The 16,453-nt window shown below is 46.3% G+C and overlaps 1 protein-coding gene across 2 annotated transcripts in view; it reads left to right on the plus strand.

Annotated features, from left to right (window-relative positions):
• The window catches only part of LOC140719130 (protein phosphatase 1 regulatory subunit 29-like), a 509,863-nt gene that overhangs the window by 474,263 nt on the left and 19,147 nt on the right, over positions 1-16,453 (plus strand). The window lies entirely within an intron of this gene.

The following is a 16,453-nucleotide window of genomic DNA, read 5'->3' on the forward strand; positions in this document are numbered from 1 at the left end:
TCTTGATGGTAGTAGTAAGAAGAGTACATGGGCTGGATGGTTGGAGACCATGATGATGGATGCTGCTTTCTCGTGGCTACATTCCTTGTGGATGTGCTTAATGGTGGGGAGGACTTTTCCTTGTTAGTATTTCAGCTAACTTTGTGTCAATATTTCACTCTTTCCTGCTGCTTGGCTCCTGATTTTATTTTGGGTATAGAGTTTTAGTCATACATCATAGTATAAGATCCCTTGACCCATATGTACCCATGCCAACCAAGATGTGTATTCAACAATGTCTAATCCCATTTCCCGGCACTTAGTCAATAGACCTCTAATTTCTGGACATCCATATATCTGTCCACTTACTTTTTAACTGTATCAAACGTATCTGCCTCAACCACTTCCTCTGGAAGCTGATTCCATGTATTTCCCACCCACTGGGTAAAATAATTTAACCTACAGGTTTCTATTATACTTTTCAGCTGTAACTTAAAACTATGTCCTCTAGTTTCTGACCCCCAAATCCTGGGAAAAAACAGCACTCAACCTCTCTATGTTCCTCTGGATGTTAAATACCTCCATGAGATCACCCTTCAGTCTTGGATGCTGCAAGGAGTAAAGGCCCAGCCTGTCCAACCTCACCTCTGAGTCCTGGCAGCATCCTTTTACATACATTCATTTTGCATTATATTCAGTTTAATCAATCCTTCCTGTAACAGGGCGATCAAAACTGAACAATGCACTCCAAGTGTGACCTCACCGGTGTCTTGCACAATCACTGTCTCCCAGCCTCTCTCTTTTCGATGTCCTGATTGGTAAGGCCAGCATGTCAAAAGTAACACACCAGATGCTGGAGGAGCTCAGCAGGCCAGGCAGCATCTATGGAACGGAATAAAGAGTCGATGTTTGGGGCCGAGACCCTTCATCAGGATTGGCTGATGGAACGAGCATGCTAAAAGACTTCTTAAATGTGCTTCAAAGGTGCAAAATAACTCAACAGAGAAACAATAATATGAACAATTTTCCTACATAACAAGCCTCAAGATAAACATCTTCTTACTTATGCAGCACACATTCAGCGTATATTAAATATCTTATTTACCAAAATTTAATCTTGATTACATGCCATTCATCATATAATCTATAATTACTACACTGCACCTAAATAGTAATTGAAGCAAACCTGTCTCTAATTCACCAATTTTAAGCTGATAGTTAAGGATTTGATGTGGTACTGGGGTAGCAGTGCAGGGATTAAGTACCATCATTTAAATGTCAAGTGATGAGCCCAGATCTTCATTTAAACTCTTCTCGCATAGCTTAATGTGTTATCATCGTAATTACTCTTGTAAGCCCTGAGCTGTATCTCTGACAACTCCAGTAGAAGCCATGGTTTACCACATTGTTAAAGTCTCCGATCGGTGATTGCTATGTCACCGTGCCTCCCATTACACCTAAGATTTAAGACCATAAGACTTAGGAGAAGAAGTGGGCCATTCGGCCCATTGAGTCTGCTCCCCAATTTCATCGTGGCTGATCCATCTCCCTCTCATCCCCATTCTCCTGCCTTCTCCCCAAAAGCTTTGACGCCCCACCTAATCAAGAACCTATCAGCCTCTGCCTTAACTACCCGCAATGACCTGGCCTCCACAGTCGCCTAATCTGTCTGCAACCTCCCTACCTCTCAACAATACTGCCCCTCCACCTATCTCTGAATTGCCTGCAACTTGGCCACAAAGCCAGCAATTCTGTCATCCAAATCCTTGACATACAACATAAAAAGAAACTGTCAAAACACTGGCCCCTGAGGACTACGACTACTCTTGCAGTTTCTTAACTCTACCCACATGTCTTCTACATCTGCTGATCCTGTGTCGCCTCTTTCTGACTGCACTTGTACATAAGGGGAGGTGTCACAGGCGTGCTTCACTGGACAATGCGGATTATCATTTGTGAGTACAGTGTCTGTTGTCACCATTTCCTTCTCCTTTAGGAAAGCCACCTCACACCACTGCCTTTCTTCCTGATCTGTAGTGATGAGTTCAAGGAGTGGTCTCGGGTTCGATTAAAACTTCCTTGTCATCACTGTTATGTTTTGTAACCTCAAAACATCAAACTATTTGAAAGAAAAACAAAGGAGTCGTGTGCTTTGTACCTTTTTACTTTTAGTGAGGTGCATCGTGGTGGCATCGTGGTGTACGCCACTCACGCACAATACTTTTACAATACACAATGCTTAATCAAACAATATCACTCAAATATTACTGCAATATTGCAATACACAGCAGCTTTCTTCAATCCTATACTCTTCTCTAATATGTACTCCCTAACAAGTTAGCATGCACACACACACACACACACACACACACACACACACACACACACACACACACACACACACACACACACACACACACACACACACACACACACACACACACACACACACACACACACACCAGGCATCTTCCTCTTTCTCTCTCCCTCTCTCCCTCTCTCTCTCACACACACCCATACATATATACACATACTCACACTCTCTCTCTCTCCCTCTCTCTCTCTCTCTCCCTCCCTCCCTCTCTCTCTCTCTCTCTCTCTCTCTCTCTCTCTCTCTCTCTCTCTCTCTCTCTCTCTCTCTCTCTCTCTCTCCCTCTCTCCCCCCGCCACCCCCCCCCACCCCCGCTCTGTAGCCTAGGCAGACGGACAGACAGACGCCTTTGCCTACACCCAACTGCTCCAGTGAAGCCGTGTGGAGTTTAATTCTCAGTCATCTTTGGGATACACACTGGTGATCTTTTGGTAGAAGGTTAAAAATCACAGGACATTTATTCTGTGGGAATGAGAAACAGGAAATGAACCCAGTGTGTTAAAGCAGCTCTTCAGCAGGTTAATTTGTTAGGGGATGTAAAACAATTTCTTTTCAAGGGATAAGGAAGTTTATAAACCAGTTGCAGGGATTTGAAGAACAACGTTACCACAGTGGTAATACACTGAACCTATGTGAAGGGGAATAAAATGATTGGAAAGATGAGCATGCTGGTATATTCTTCTGGATTCTGTTAGTTATTTATATCTCCACTGAGTTGTCACAGTAATCATCAAAATGGGAAAAAGGAAAATACATAAAGTTTGCATTCAATATGATGATACTCGTACATAAAATCATGACAACATTTTAGAGTCAAAGAGCAATACAGTACAGACACAGGCCCTTCAGCCCACAATTTCCATGCCAACCACAGTGTCCACAAAGCTGGTTCCAATTTCCTGCATTCAGCCCATCTCTCCCTAAGCCCTGGCCCTCCCTGTACCTATCGAACTGCTTCGTAAATCATACTAATGTTGCCTGGAGGCCTGTTGTGGGATTGAAGGACTGTCTGTGTGTGTGTGGGTGGGCAGGAGGAAGGAACATGGCTTGTTTTCGCTGCTGTTGTTTTGATGCTTGTTGTGTTCTGTGTTTTTTTTTTATCGAGCATTGCGTGTGTGCTGTGTTAGCACCAGAATGTGTGGCGACACTTGTGGGCTGCCCCCAGGTTGTGTCGCAAATGTCGCATTTCACTGCATGACCAGAAGACCATTTGGCCCATCGGCTCTGTTCCGCCAATTCACCATGGCTGACCCACTTCCCCTCTCAACTCCATCCTTCTGCCTTCTCCCCATAGCCTTTCACATCCTGTTGAATCAGGAACCTATCAACCTCTGCTTTAAATGCACCCAGTGACTTGACTTCCACAGCCGTCTCTGGCAATGAATTCCATAGATTCACCACCCTCTGGCTAAAGAAATTCTTCCCCAACTCCATTCTAAATGGACATCCTTCTGTTCTGAAGCTGTGCCCTCTGGTCCTAGACTCCCCCACCATAGGAAACATCCTCCCCACATCCACTCTATCTGTGTCCTATGGTCCTAGTCTCCCCCACCATAAGAAACATCCTCTCCTCATTCACTCTATCTGTGTCCTCTGGTCCTAGACTCCCCCACCATAGGAAACATCCTCTCCATGTTCACTCTGTCTGTGTCCTCTGGTCCTAGACTCCCCCACCATAGGAAACATCCTCTCCTCATTCACTCTATCTGTGTCCTCTGGTCCTAGACTCCCCCACCATAGGAAACATCCTCTCCATGTTCACTCTATCTGTGTCCTCTGGTCCTAGACTCCCCCACCATAGGAAACATTCTCTCCTCATTCACTCTATCTAGGGCTTTTTAACATTTGATAGATTTCAAAGAGATCACCCCTCATTCTTCAGGGCCTCTTTTGGAACCCTCAGATAGAGTCCATCTGATGACTTAAATACTTTCAGACCTTTCAGCATCCCAAGCACCTTCTCCCTAGTAATAGCACTTACCTCTGTCCCCTGACTGTCTCGATCTTCTGACATACTGCTAGTGTCTTCCACGGTGAAGATGGATGCAAAATACATATTTAATTTGTCTCCCATTATTACCTCTCCAGTGTCATCTTCCCGCAGTCCAATATCTACTCCTGCCTCTCGTTTACTCTTTACATTTCTGAAAAATCTTTTGGTACCCTCTTTGATATTTTTGGCTAGCTTACCTTCATATTTCATCTTTTCCCTCCTTGTGGCTTTTTAGTTGCCTTCTGTAGGTTTTTAAAAGCTTTCCAATCTTATCATACGTCCCCTCTTTTGCTTGAATGTTGCTTTTGACTTCCCTCGTCAAACCTGGTTGTGTCACCAGCCTTTACGATACTTCTTTGGGATGCATCTGTCCTGTGCCTTCCAAATTGTTCACAGAAACTCCAGAAAATCCATCTTTCGATATCGTACAGTGATAAGTAAATCCGAATCTGAGCTATTGTACCTGCCTGAACCACATCCGCTGGCAGCTCATTTCATAAACTTGCCATCCTCTGCATGAAAAAGTTGTCCCTTGGGTCTGTTTGAAATCTTCCCCCTCTCATCTGAAACTTATAGGCCCTAATGTTTGTCTTCCCTACCCTGGGGAAAAGACTGGTACTATACAACCTCTCATGATTTAAAACAATTCTATAAGGATACCATTCAATTCCCTCTATTCCAACATTGAGTGGTGTGGTGTGTGTGTGTGTGTGTGTGTGTGTGTGTGTGTGTGTGTGTGTGTGTGTGTGTGTGTGTGTGTGTGTGTGTGTGTGTGTGTGTGTGTGTGTGTGTGTGTGTGTGTGTGTGTGTGTGTGTGTGTGTGTGTGATCTGATTAATGCACAGTACACTGAGATAGAACAAGGTTTTTCAATAACAATGCCGAACAAGAGTTACAGTCACAGAGAAGGTGCAGTGCAGGTGAACAATAAGGTGCATGATCATAATGGAGTAGATCAGAAGGTCAAGAGTCCAACTTATTGTACTAGGGAACCATAGTCTTATAACAGTGAGGTAGTAACTGAGCTTGAGCCTTGGTGGGACGTACTTTCAGGCTTTTTAACTTCTGCATGATAGGAGAGAGAAGAGAGGAGGTGCAAGGTGGGTGGGATCTTTAATTATGCTGGCTTTTGTTTACTGAGGCAGTGAGAAGTGTAGACAGAGTCTACTGTGGAGAGGTTGGATTCGCCAATGTACTGTGGTCATGTGCAGAGCAATTGCCGTGCCAAGCTGTGATGCACAAAGTTAGGATGTTCTCTACGGTGCGAAGAGAGGAAGTGGTGAGAGTCAACGGGACGTGCTGAATTTCTCTAGCTCCTGTGGAAGTCGAGACGCTGGTGAGCTTTTCTCGTCTTGGTGTCTACGTGGTTGGACCAGGAGAGGCTGTGGGTGATGTTCACACCCAGGAATTTGAAGCTTTCGACCCTCTCAACCTCAATGCCGTTGTTGAAGAAGGGAGCATGTATGCCACCACTCCCTTCTTGAGTCAGTGACCAGCTCGTTTGTTTTGCTGACATTGAGGGAAAGGTTGTTGTCATCGCTCCATGCCCCTAAGCTTCCTGCACTGTGACTCATTGTTATTTGAGTTGAGGCCCACTACAGTGATATCATCTGCAAACTTGTAGATGAAGTTAGAGTAGAATCTGGCCAGCAATTGTAAGTGTACAAGGAGTAGAGTAGGAGGCATCAGAGTCTAGATCTTGGCAGAGGCATTGCTGCCTATTCTTACAGAATACTAATGCCTAGAAAATTCATTTTACACATTTTAACATTGCTGTAATGTTCATCGAAACACTGTTTAAATCTGCTGTCTGGTTCTCAGAAGTGAATGCCAACAGACACCCTGAATTCATCAGCTAGCTGTCTTCAAAACATTACATCAGTGGTGAATCTGGAGGAGTTTAATTAATCTGGACAAGTGATTTGATGGTAACCTTTACAACCTCAAACACAATGAGGATCTGCGAAACTGGATCATGGATAAAGTCTGACAAAGCATAAAACACAACAGTCAAAGTGAGGAACACACACACACAAAATGCTGGAGGAACTCAGCAGGTTAGGGATCATCTATGGAGAGGGATAAACAGTCGATATTTCTGGCTGAGACTCTTCATTAGGACTTAACAAGCAGTGGTGCAAACAGTTAGAAATTGCTGGAGACTTTGGTGAAATACCAAATCTCCTAATGAAGTAAAGACACTGGCAAGCCTTTGTTGTAATTGCAGATTAAAAACGGAAGGGATTCTGCAGATGCTGGACATCCAGAGCAAATAAATGCTGGAGGATCTCAGCAGGTCAGGCGGCATCTGTGGAGAAGAATAAAGAGCTGATGTTTTGGGCAGATACCCTTTATTCCTCCCCATAGATGCTGCCTGACTTGCTGAGTTCCTCCGCCATTTTGTCTGTGTTAAAATTAGTGATTTCATAGATGTGATCAGCCTGGGAGAGATCCTTTGAGATCTTGACACCCAGGAACTTGAAGCTGCTCACGCTTTCCACCACTGACCCCTCAATGAGGATTGGCGAAAGAAAGTTAAGTTGTCACCCAGGACACGAGGGATGATTGATTCCCCTGCTCTGCCCTAGGGCAGACAGGACCTTGAATTTATGAAAAATGTTTGAGACACTCAATGTGTTAGACAGCATCCCTGGAAGGTAACAGTTTAGGTCAAAGAACTTTTGCAAGGTCTCGAACTGGTTTTTCCTATTGTCAGTTCGTAACTTCTCCAGTCAGGGTTCTGAGTAGAGGAGCTGGAGCGTTATGTTCAGCTGTAGAAGACATTGGTGAGGCCACACTTGGAGTTTGTGCACAGCTCCAGTTATCTTTTTATCATCACTAAGCAGGAGAGGATGCAAAGAAGATTGTGAGAATGTTGCCAGGGTTTGAAGGAGTGGTGGGAAGGTTTGGACTTCATTTCTTGGAGGGTGAGAGATTGATGAGTGACCTTAAGAGGTGTATAACACCATAAGGGGCATAGATAGGGTGAATGCACATAACATTTTTCACAGGACAAGAGCCAGAGAGCAAAAGTTTAAGGTAAGAGGGGAAGATTTATAAGGAACTTGGGGGCAACTTTTCCACCAAAGGAGTGGTGTGTATATGGAATGAGCTGCCAGAGGAAGTGATTAAAGCAGGTACAATTGCAATCTTTAAAATATATTTGGGCAGGTATATGAGTAGGAAATCATAAACACAGGAGATTCTTCAGATGCCGGAAATCCAGAGCAAAACCCACAAAATGCTGGAGGAATACAGCAGGTCAGGCAGCATCTACGGAGAGGAATATACAGTCAATGTTTCGGGCTGGGACCCTTCATCATGACTTAATGGAAGGCGTTGGCCTAAAATTAACTGTTTATTCATTTCCAAAGATGTTGCCTGACATGCTGAGTTCCTCCAGCATCCTGTACCTGTCTTCTGCCAGGGGTAAGAAAAGTTTAGAGAATGTGGGCCAAATGTGGGCAAATGGGAATAGTTTAGGTGGGCACATTGGCTTGCATGGACTAGCTGGGCCAAAAGGCCTGATTCAATGTTGCACAACTCTGTACCTCTATAAATAAACACATTCATTCATTTTAACCCTCCATTTTGCCTGTGATTATGTCCCTCTCAATTTGCAATTAAGACCAAAAAAAAAACAATACTTTATTCAAAGTAAACATTGGCAAGAACTTATATCGAAGGATGATAAATGTTTGAAATAATCTCTTGGACAAGGATCTGGGAAATAGGATATAGTTGGATATTACGCTGCTGGGTTAGTGTACTGCAGGGAAAAGCTCTGATGTGCTAAATGGTTTGTTGATGTGCTAAATGTCTCGAATTTTTTTTCTCCCTTTATGAGACCTGACTTCAGAAAACTGTCAATGTTGTCACACTGCATGTTGTTTGGAAATACCATTTGCCTTTATGTTAGGAGACTGAAATTAATCCTACTTTTTCATTTTGAGATCACGTAACTGTGTTTTCTCAGTTTCTCAACACCTCAGTGGAGCCCTTCAATGGAAAGTTCTGGAAGGCCAATTGTTATTCAGACCAAACATCAGAGTAGGGAAGAAATGTGATCTGAGTGACTTTGACCGTGGAATGATTGTTGGTGCCAGATGGGGTGGTGGGAGTATCTCAGAAACTGCTGATCTCCTGGGATTTTCATGCACAACAGTCTCTAGGGTTTACAGAGAAAAGTGCAAAAAACAAAAAAAAAAACATCCAGTGAGAGTCAGTTCTGTGGGCTAAAATGCCCCGTTAATGAGAGCGGTCGGAGGAGAATGGCCAGAGTGGTTCAAGCTGTCAGGAAGGTGACAGTAACCGAAATAACCACATGTTACAACAGTGGTGTGCAGAAGAGCATTTCTGAATGAGTATGTTGAACCTTGAAGTGGATGGGCTACAGCAGCAGAAGACCGTGAACATACACTCAGTGGTCAGTTTATTAGAGAACTCCTGTACCTAATAAATTGGCTACTGAATGCACATTGCAGAATTGGATGTTTGTAGAACCATTACAGCAAGTTCAACTAGTGTCTGAAACAGACTGAAGTACAATAGAACAAGCCAATTGAAAGAACAGGTGAGGTGTGCTGTCAATGGAACAGGCGAGTTCTGCTGTCAATGGAGCAGGTGGGGTGTGCTGTAATTGGAACAAGTGAGGTGTACTGTCAATGGAACAGGTGGGGTGTGCTGTCAATGGAACAGGTGAGGTGTGCAGTCAATGGAACAGGTGAGGTGTGCTGTCAATGGAACAGGTGGGGTGTGCTGTCAATAAAACAGCTGGGGTGTGCTGTCAATGGAACATGTGAGGTGTGCTGTCAATGGAGCATGTGAGGTGTGCTGTCAATAAAACAGCTGGGGTGTGCTGTCAATGGAACAGGTGAGGTGTGCTGTCAATGGAACAGGTGAGGTGTGCTGTCAATGGAACAGGTGAGGTGTGCTTTCAATGGAACAGGTGAGGTGTGCTGTCAATGGAACAAGTGAGGTGTGCTGTCAATGGAACAGGTGAGGTGTGCTGTCAATGGAACAAGTGAGGTGTGCTGTCAATGGAACAGGTGAGGTGTGCTGTCAATGGAACAGGTGAGGTGTGCTGTCAATGGAACATGTGTGGTGTGCTGTCAATAAAACAGGTGAGGTGTGCTGTCAATGGAACAGGTGAGGTGTGCTGTCAATGGAACAGGTGAGGTGTGCTGTCAATGGAACAGGTGAGGTGTGCTGTCAATGGAACAGGTGAGGTGTGCTGTCAATGGAGCATGTGAGGTGTGCTGTCAATAAAACAGCTGGGGTGTGCTGTCAATGGAACAGGTGAGGTGTGCTGTCAGTGGAACAGGTGGGGTGTGCTGTCGATGGAACAGGTGAGGTGTGCTGTCAATAAAACAGGTGAGGTGTGCTGTCAATGGAACATGTGTGGTGTGCTGTCAATAAAACAGCTGGGGTGTGCTGTCAATGGAACAGGTGAGGTGTGCTGTCAATGGAACAGGTGTGGTGTGCTGTCAATGGAACAGGTGTGGTGTGCTGTCAATGGAACAGGTGTGGTGTGCTGTCAATGGAACATGTGAGGTGTGCTGTCAATGGAACAGGTGTGGTGTGCTGTCAATGGAACAGGTGTGGTGTGCTGTCAATGGAACAGGTGTGGTGTACTGTCAATGGAACAGCTGGGGTGTGCTGTCAATAAAACAGCTGGGGTGTGCTGTCAATAAAACAGGTGAGGTGTGCTGTCAATGGAACAGGTGAGGTGTGCTGTCAATGGAACAGCTGGGGTGTGCTGTCAATGGAACAGGTGAGGTGTGCTGTCAATGGAACAGGTGAGGTGTGCTGTCAATGGAACAGGTGTGGTGTGCTGTCAATGGAACAGGTGTGGTGTGCTGTCAATGGAACAGGTGTGGTGTGCTGTCAATGGAACAGGTGTGGTGTGCTGTCAATGGAACAGGTGAGGTGTGCTGTCAATAAAACAGCTGGGGTGTGCTGTCAATGGAACAAGTGAGGTGTACTGTCAATGGAACAGGTGAGATGTGCTGTTAATGGAACATGTGAGGGGTGCTGTCAATGGAACAGGTGAGGTGTGCTGTCAATGGAACATGTGAGGGGTGCTGTCAATGGAACATGTGAGGGGTGCTGTCAATGGAACAGGTGAGGTGTGCTGTCAATGGAACATGTGAGGGGTGCTGTCAATGGAACAGGTGATGTGTGCTGTCAATGGAACATGTGAGGTGTGCTGTCAATAAAACAGCTGGGGTGTGCTGTCAATAAAACAGCTGGGGTGTGCTGTCAATAAAACAGCTGGGGTGTGCTGTCAATGGAACAAGTGAAGTGTGCTGTCAATGGAACAAGTGAGGTGTGCTGTCAATGGAACAGGTGAGGTGTGCTGTCAATGGAACAGCTGGGGTGTGCTGTCAATAAAACAGCTGGGGTGTGCTGTCAATGGAACAGGTGATGTGTGCTGTCAATAAAACAGCTGGGGTGTGCTGTCAATGGAACAGGTGAGGTGTGCTGTCAATGGAACAGGTGATGTGTGCTGTCAATAAAACAGCTGGGGTGTGCTGTCAATGGAACAGGTGAGGTGTGCTGTCAATAAAACATCTGGGGTGTGCTGTCAATGGAACAGGTGGGGTGTGCTGTCAATGGAACAGGTGAGGTGTGCTGTCAATAAAACAGGTGAGGTGTACTGTCAATGGAACAGGTGAGGTGTGCTGTCAATAAAACAGGTGAGGTGTACTGTCAATGGAACAAGTGAGGTGTGCTGTAATAGGAACAAGTGAGGTGTGCTGTCAATGGAACAAGTGAGGTGTACTGTCAATGGAACAGGTGAGGTGTGCTGTCAATGGAACAGGTGAGGTGTGCTGTCAATAAAATAGCTGGGGTGTGCTGTCAATGGAACATGTGAGATGTACTGTAAATGGAACAGCTGGGGTGTGCTGTCAATGGAACAGGTGAGGTGTGCTGTCAATGGAACAGGTGAGATGTACTGTAAATGGAACAGGTGGGGTGTGCTGTCAATGGAACATGTGTGGTGTGCTGTCAATGGAACAGGTGAGATGTACTGTAAATGGAACAGCTGGGGTGTGCTGTCAATGGAACAGGTGAGGTGTGCTGTCAATGGAACAGGTGAGATGTACTGTAAATGGAACAGGTGAGGTGTGCTGTCAATGGAACAGGTGAGGTGTGCTGTCAATGGAACAGGTGAGGTGTGCTGTCAATGGAACATGTGTGGTGTGCTGTCAATGGAACAGGTGAGATGTACTGTAAATGGAACAGCTGGGGTGTGCTGTCAATGGAACAGGTGAGGTGTGCTGTCAATGGAACAGGTGTGGTGTGCTGTCAATGGAACAGGTGAGATGTACTGTAAATGGAACAGCTGGGGTGTGCTGTCTATGGAACAGGTGTGGTGTGCTGTCAATGGAACAGGTGTGGTGTGCTGTCAATAAAATAGCTGGGGTGTGCTGTCAATGGAACAGGTGTGGTGTGCTGTCAATGGAACAGGTGAGATGTACTGTAAATGGAACAGCTGGGGTGTGCTGTCAATGGAACAGGTGAGGTGTGCTGTCAATGGAACAGGTGAGGTGTGCTGTCAATAAAATAGCTGGGGTGTGCTGTCAATGGAACAGGTGAGGAGTGCTGTCAATGGAACAGGTGTGGTGTACTGTCAATGGAACAGGTGAGGTGTACTGTCAATGCAACAGGTGTGGTGTACTGTCAATGGAACAGGTGGGGTGTGCTGTAAATGGAACAGATGAGGTGTGCTGTCAATGGAACAGGTGTGGTGTGCTGTAAATGGAACAGATGAGGTGTGCTGTCAATGGAACAGGTGTGGTGTGCTGTCAATGGAACAGGTGAGATGTACTGTAAATGGAACAGCTGGGGTGTGCTGTCAATGGAACAGATGAGGTGTGCTGTCAATAAAACAGCTTGGGTGTGCTGTCAATGAAACAGCTGGGGTGTGCTGTCAATGGAACAGGTGAGGTGTGCTGTCAATAAAACAGCTGGGGTGTGCTGTCAATAAAACAGGTGAGGAGTGTGCTGTAAATGGAACATGTGAGGTGTGCTGTCAATAAAACAGCTGGGGTGTGCTGTCAATGGAACAGGTGGGGTGTGCTGTCAATAAAACAGCTGGGGTGTGCTGTCAATGAAACAGATGAGGTGTGCTGTCAATAAAACAGCTGGGGTGTGCTGTCAATAAAACAGCTGGGGTGTGCTGTCGATGGAACAGGTGAGGTGTGCTGTCAATAAAACAGGTGAGGAGTACTGTCAATGGAACATGTGGGGTGTGCTGTCAATGGAACAGGTGAGGTGTGCTGTCAATGGAACAAGTGAGGTGTGCTGTAAATGGAACAGATGAGGTGTGCTTTCAATGGAACAGGTGAGGTGTGCTGTCAATGGAACAGGTGAGATGTACTGTAAATGGAACAGCTGGGGTGTGCTGTCAAAGGAACAGGTGAGGTGTGCTGTCAATAAAACAGCTGGGGTGTGCTGTAATTGGAACAGGTGTGGTGTGCTGTCAATAAAACAGTTGGGGTGTGCTGTAAATGGAACAGCTGGGGTGTGCTGTCAATGGAACAGGTGAGGTGTGCTGTCAATGGAACAGGTGAGGAGTGTGCTGTAAATGGAACAGGTGTGGTGTGCTGTCAATAAAACAGCTGGGGTGTGCTGTCAATGGAACAGCTGGGGTGTGCTGTAAATGGAACAGGTGTGGTGTGCTGTCAATAAAATAGCTGGGGTGTGCTGTCAATGGAACAGGTGAGGTGTGCTGTAAATGGAACAGGTGATATGTGCTGTCAATGGAACAGGTGTGGTGTGCTGTCAATGGAACATGTGAGGTGTGCTGTCAATGGAACAGGTGAGGTGTGCTGTAAATGGAACAGGTGAGGTGTGCTGTAAATGGAACAAGTGAGGTGTGCTGTAAATGGAACAGGTGATGTGTGCTGTCAATGGAACTGGTGGGGTGTGCTGTAAATGGAACAGGTGAGGTGTGCTGTCAATAAAACAGCTGGGGTGTGCTGTCAATGGAACAGGTGAGGTGTGCTGTAAATGGAACAGGTGAGGTGTACTGTCAATGGAACAGGTGAGGTGTGCTGTCAATGGAACAGGTGAGGTGTGCTGTCAATAAAACAGCTGGGGTGTGCTGTCAATAAAACAGCTGGGGTGTGCTGTCAATAAAATAGCTGGGGTGTGCTGTCAATAAAACAGGTGGTGTGTGCTGTCAATGGAACAGGTGAGGTGTACTGTCAATGGAACAGGTGAGGTGTGCTGTCAATGGAACAGGTGAGGTGTGCTGTCAATGGAACAGGTGAGATGTAGTGTAAATGGAACAGGTGAGGTGTGCTGTCAATGGAACAGGTGGTGTGTGCTGTCAATGGAACAGGTGAGGTGTGCTGTCAATGGAACAGGTGAGGTGTGCTGTCAATGGAACAGGTGTGGTGTGCTGTCAATGGAACAGGTGAGGTGTGCTGTAAATGGAACAGATGAGGTGTGCTGTCAATGGAACAGGTGTGGTGTGCTGTAAATGGAACAGATGAGGTGTGCTGTCAATGGAACAGGTGTGGTGTGCTGTCAATGGAACAAGTGAGGTGTGCTGTAAATGGAACAGCTGGGGTGTGCTGTCAATGGAACAGGTGAGGAGTGCTGTCAATGGAACAGGTGTGGTGTACTGTCAATGGAACAGGTGAGGTGTACTGTCAATGCAACAGGTGTGGTGTACTGTCAATGGAACAGGTGGGGTGTGCTGTAAATGGAACAGATGAGGTGTGCTGTCAATGGAACAGGTGTGGTGTGCTGTAAATGGAACAGATGAGGTGTGCTGTCAATGGAACAGGTGTGGTGTGCTGTCAATGGAACAGGTGAGATGTACTGTAAATGGAACAGCTGGGGTGTGCTGTCAATGGAACAGATGAGGTGTGCTGTCAATAAAACAGCTTGGGTGTGCTGTCAATGAAACAGCTGGGGTGTGCTGTCAATGGAACAGGTGAGGTGTGCTGTCAATAAAACAGCTGGGGTGTGCTGTCAATAAAACAGGTGAGGAGTGTGCTGTAAATGGAACATGTGAGGTGTGCTGTCAATAAAACAGCTGGGGTGTGCTGTCAATGGAACAGGTGGGGTGTGCTGTCAATAAAACAGCTGGGGTGTGCTGTCAATGAAACAGATGAGGTGTGCTGTCAATAAAACAGCTGGGGTGTGCTGTCAATAAAACAGCTGGGGTGTGCTGTCGATGGAACAGGTGAGGTGTGCTGTCAATAAAACAGGTGAGGTGTACTGTCAATGGAACATGTGGGGTGTGCTGTCAATGGAACAGGTGAGGTGTGCTGTCAATGGAACAAGTGAGGTGTGCTGTAAATGGAACAGATGAGGTGTGCTTTCAATGGAACAGGTGTGGTGTGCTGTCAATGGAACAGGTGAGATGTACTGTAAATGGAACAGCTGGGGTGTGCTGTCAAAGGAACAGGTGAGGTGTGCTGTCAATAAAACAGCTGGGGTGTGCTGTAATTGGAACAGGTGTGGTGTGCTGTCAATAAAACAGTTGGGGTGTGCTGTAAATGGAACAGCTGGGGTGTGCTGTCAATGGAACAGGTGAGGTGTGCTGTCAATGGAACAGGTGAGGAGTGTGCTGTAAATGGAACAGGTGTGGTGTGCTGTCAATAAAACAGCTGGGGTGTGCTGTCAATGGAACAGCTGGGGTGTGCTGTAAATGGAACAGGTGTGGTGTGCTGTCAATAAAATAGCTGGGGTGTGCTGTCAATGGAACAGGTGAGGTGTGCTGTAAATGGAACAGGTGATATGTGCTGTCAATGGAACAGGTGTGGTGTGCTGTCAATGGAACATGTGAGGTGTGCTGTCAATGGAACAGGTGAGGTGTGCTGTAAATGGAACAGGTGAGGTGTGCTGTAAATGGAACAAGTGAGGTGTGCTGTAAATGGAACAGGTGATGTGTGCTGTCAATGGAACTGGTGGGGTGTGCTGTAAATGGAACAGGTGAGGTGTGCTGTCAATAAAACAGCTGGGGTGTGCTGTCAATGGAACAGGTGAGGTGTGCTGTAAATGGAACAGGTGAGGTGTACTGTCAATGGAACAGGTGAGGTGTGCTGTCAATGGAACAGGTGAGGTGTGCTGTCAATAAAACAGCTGGGGTGTGCTGTCAATAAAACAGCTGGGGTGTGCTGTCAATAAAATAGCTGGGGTGTGCTGTCAATAAAACAGGTGGTGTGTGCTGTCAATGGAACAGGTGAGGTGTACTGTCAATGGAACAGGTGAGGTGTGCTGTCAATGGAACAGGTGAGGTGTGCTGTCAATGGAACAGGTGAGATGTAGTGTAAATGGAACAGGTGAGGTGTGCTGTCAATGGAACAGGTGGTGTGTGCTGTCAATGGAACAGGTGAGGTGTGCTGTCAATGGAACAGGTGAGGTGTGCTGTCAATGGAACAGGTGTGGTGTGCTGTCAATGGAACAGGTGGGGTGTGCTGTCAATGGAACAGGTGAGGTGTACTGTCAATGGAACAGGTGAGGTGTGCTGTCAATGGAACAGGTGAGGTGTGCTGTCAATAAAACAGCTGGGGTGTGCTGTCAATGGAACAGGTGAGGTGTGCTGTCAATGGAACAGGTGTGGTGTGCTGTCAATGGAACAGGTGGGGTGTGCTGTCAATGGAACAGGTGAGGTGTACTGTCAATGGAACAGGTGAGGTGTGCTGTCAATGGAACAGGTGAGGTGTGCTGTCAATGGAACAGGTGAGGTGTGCTGTCAATAAAACAGCTGGGGTGTGCTGTCAATGGAACAGGTGAGGTGTGCTGTCAATGGAACAGGTGTGGTGTGCTGTCAATGGAACAGGTGGGGTGTGCTGTCAATGGAACAGGTGAGGTGTGCTGTCAATGGAACAGGTGAGGAGTGTGCTGTAAATGGAACAGGTGTGGTGTGCTGTCAATGGAACAGGTGTGGTGTGCTGTCAATAAAACAGCTGGGGTGTGCTGTCAATGGAACAGGTGAGGTGTGCTGTAAATGGAACAGGTGATGTGTGCTGTCAATGGAACAGGTGAAGTGTGCTGTCAATGGAACAAGTGAGGTGTGCTGTCAATGGAACAGGTGAGGTGTGCTGTCAATGGAACAGGTGAGGTGTGCTGTCAATAAAACAGCTG

The sequence above is a fragment of the Hemitrygon akajei genome, chromosome 31, assembly GCF_048418815.1.
Source record: "Hemitrygon akajei chromosome 31, sHemAka1.3, whole genome shotgun sequence".
Classification (NCBI taxonomy): domain Eukaryota; kingdom Metazoa; phylum Chordata; class Chondrichthyes; order Myliobatiformes; family Dasyatidae; genus Hemitrygon; species Hemitrygon akajei.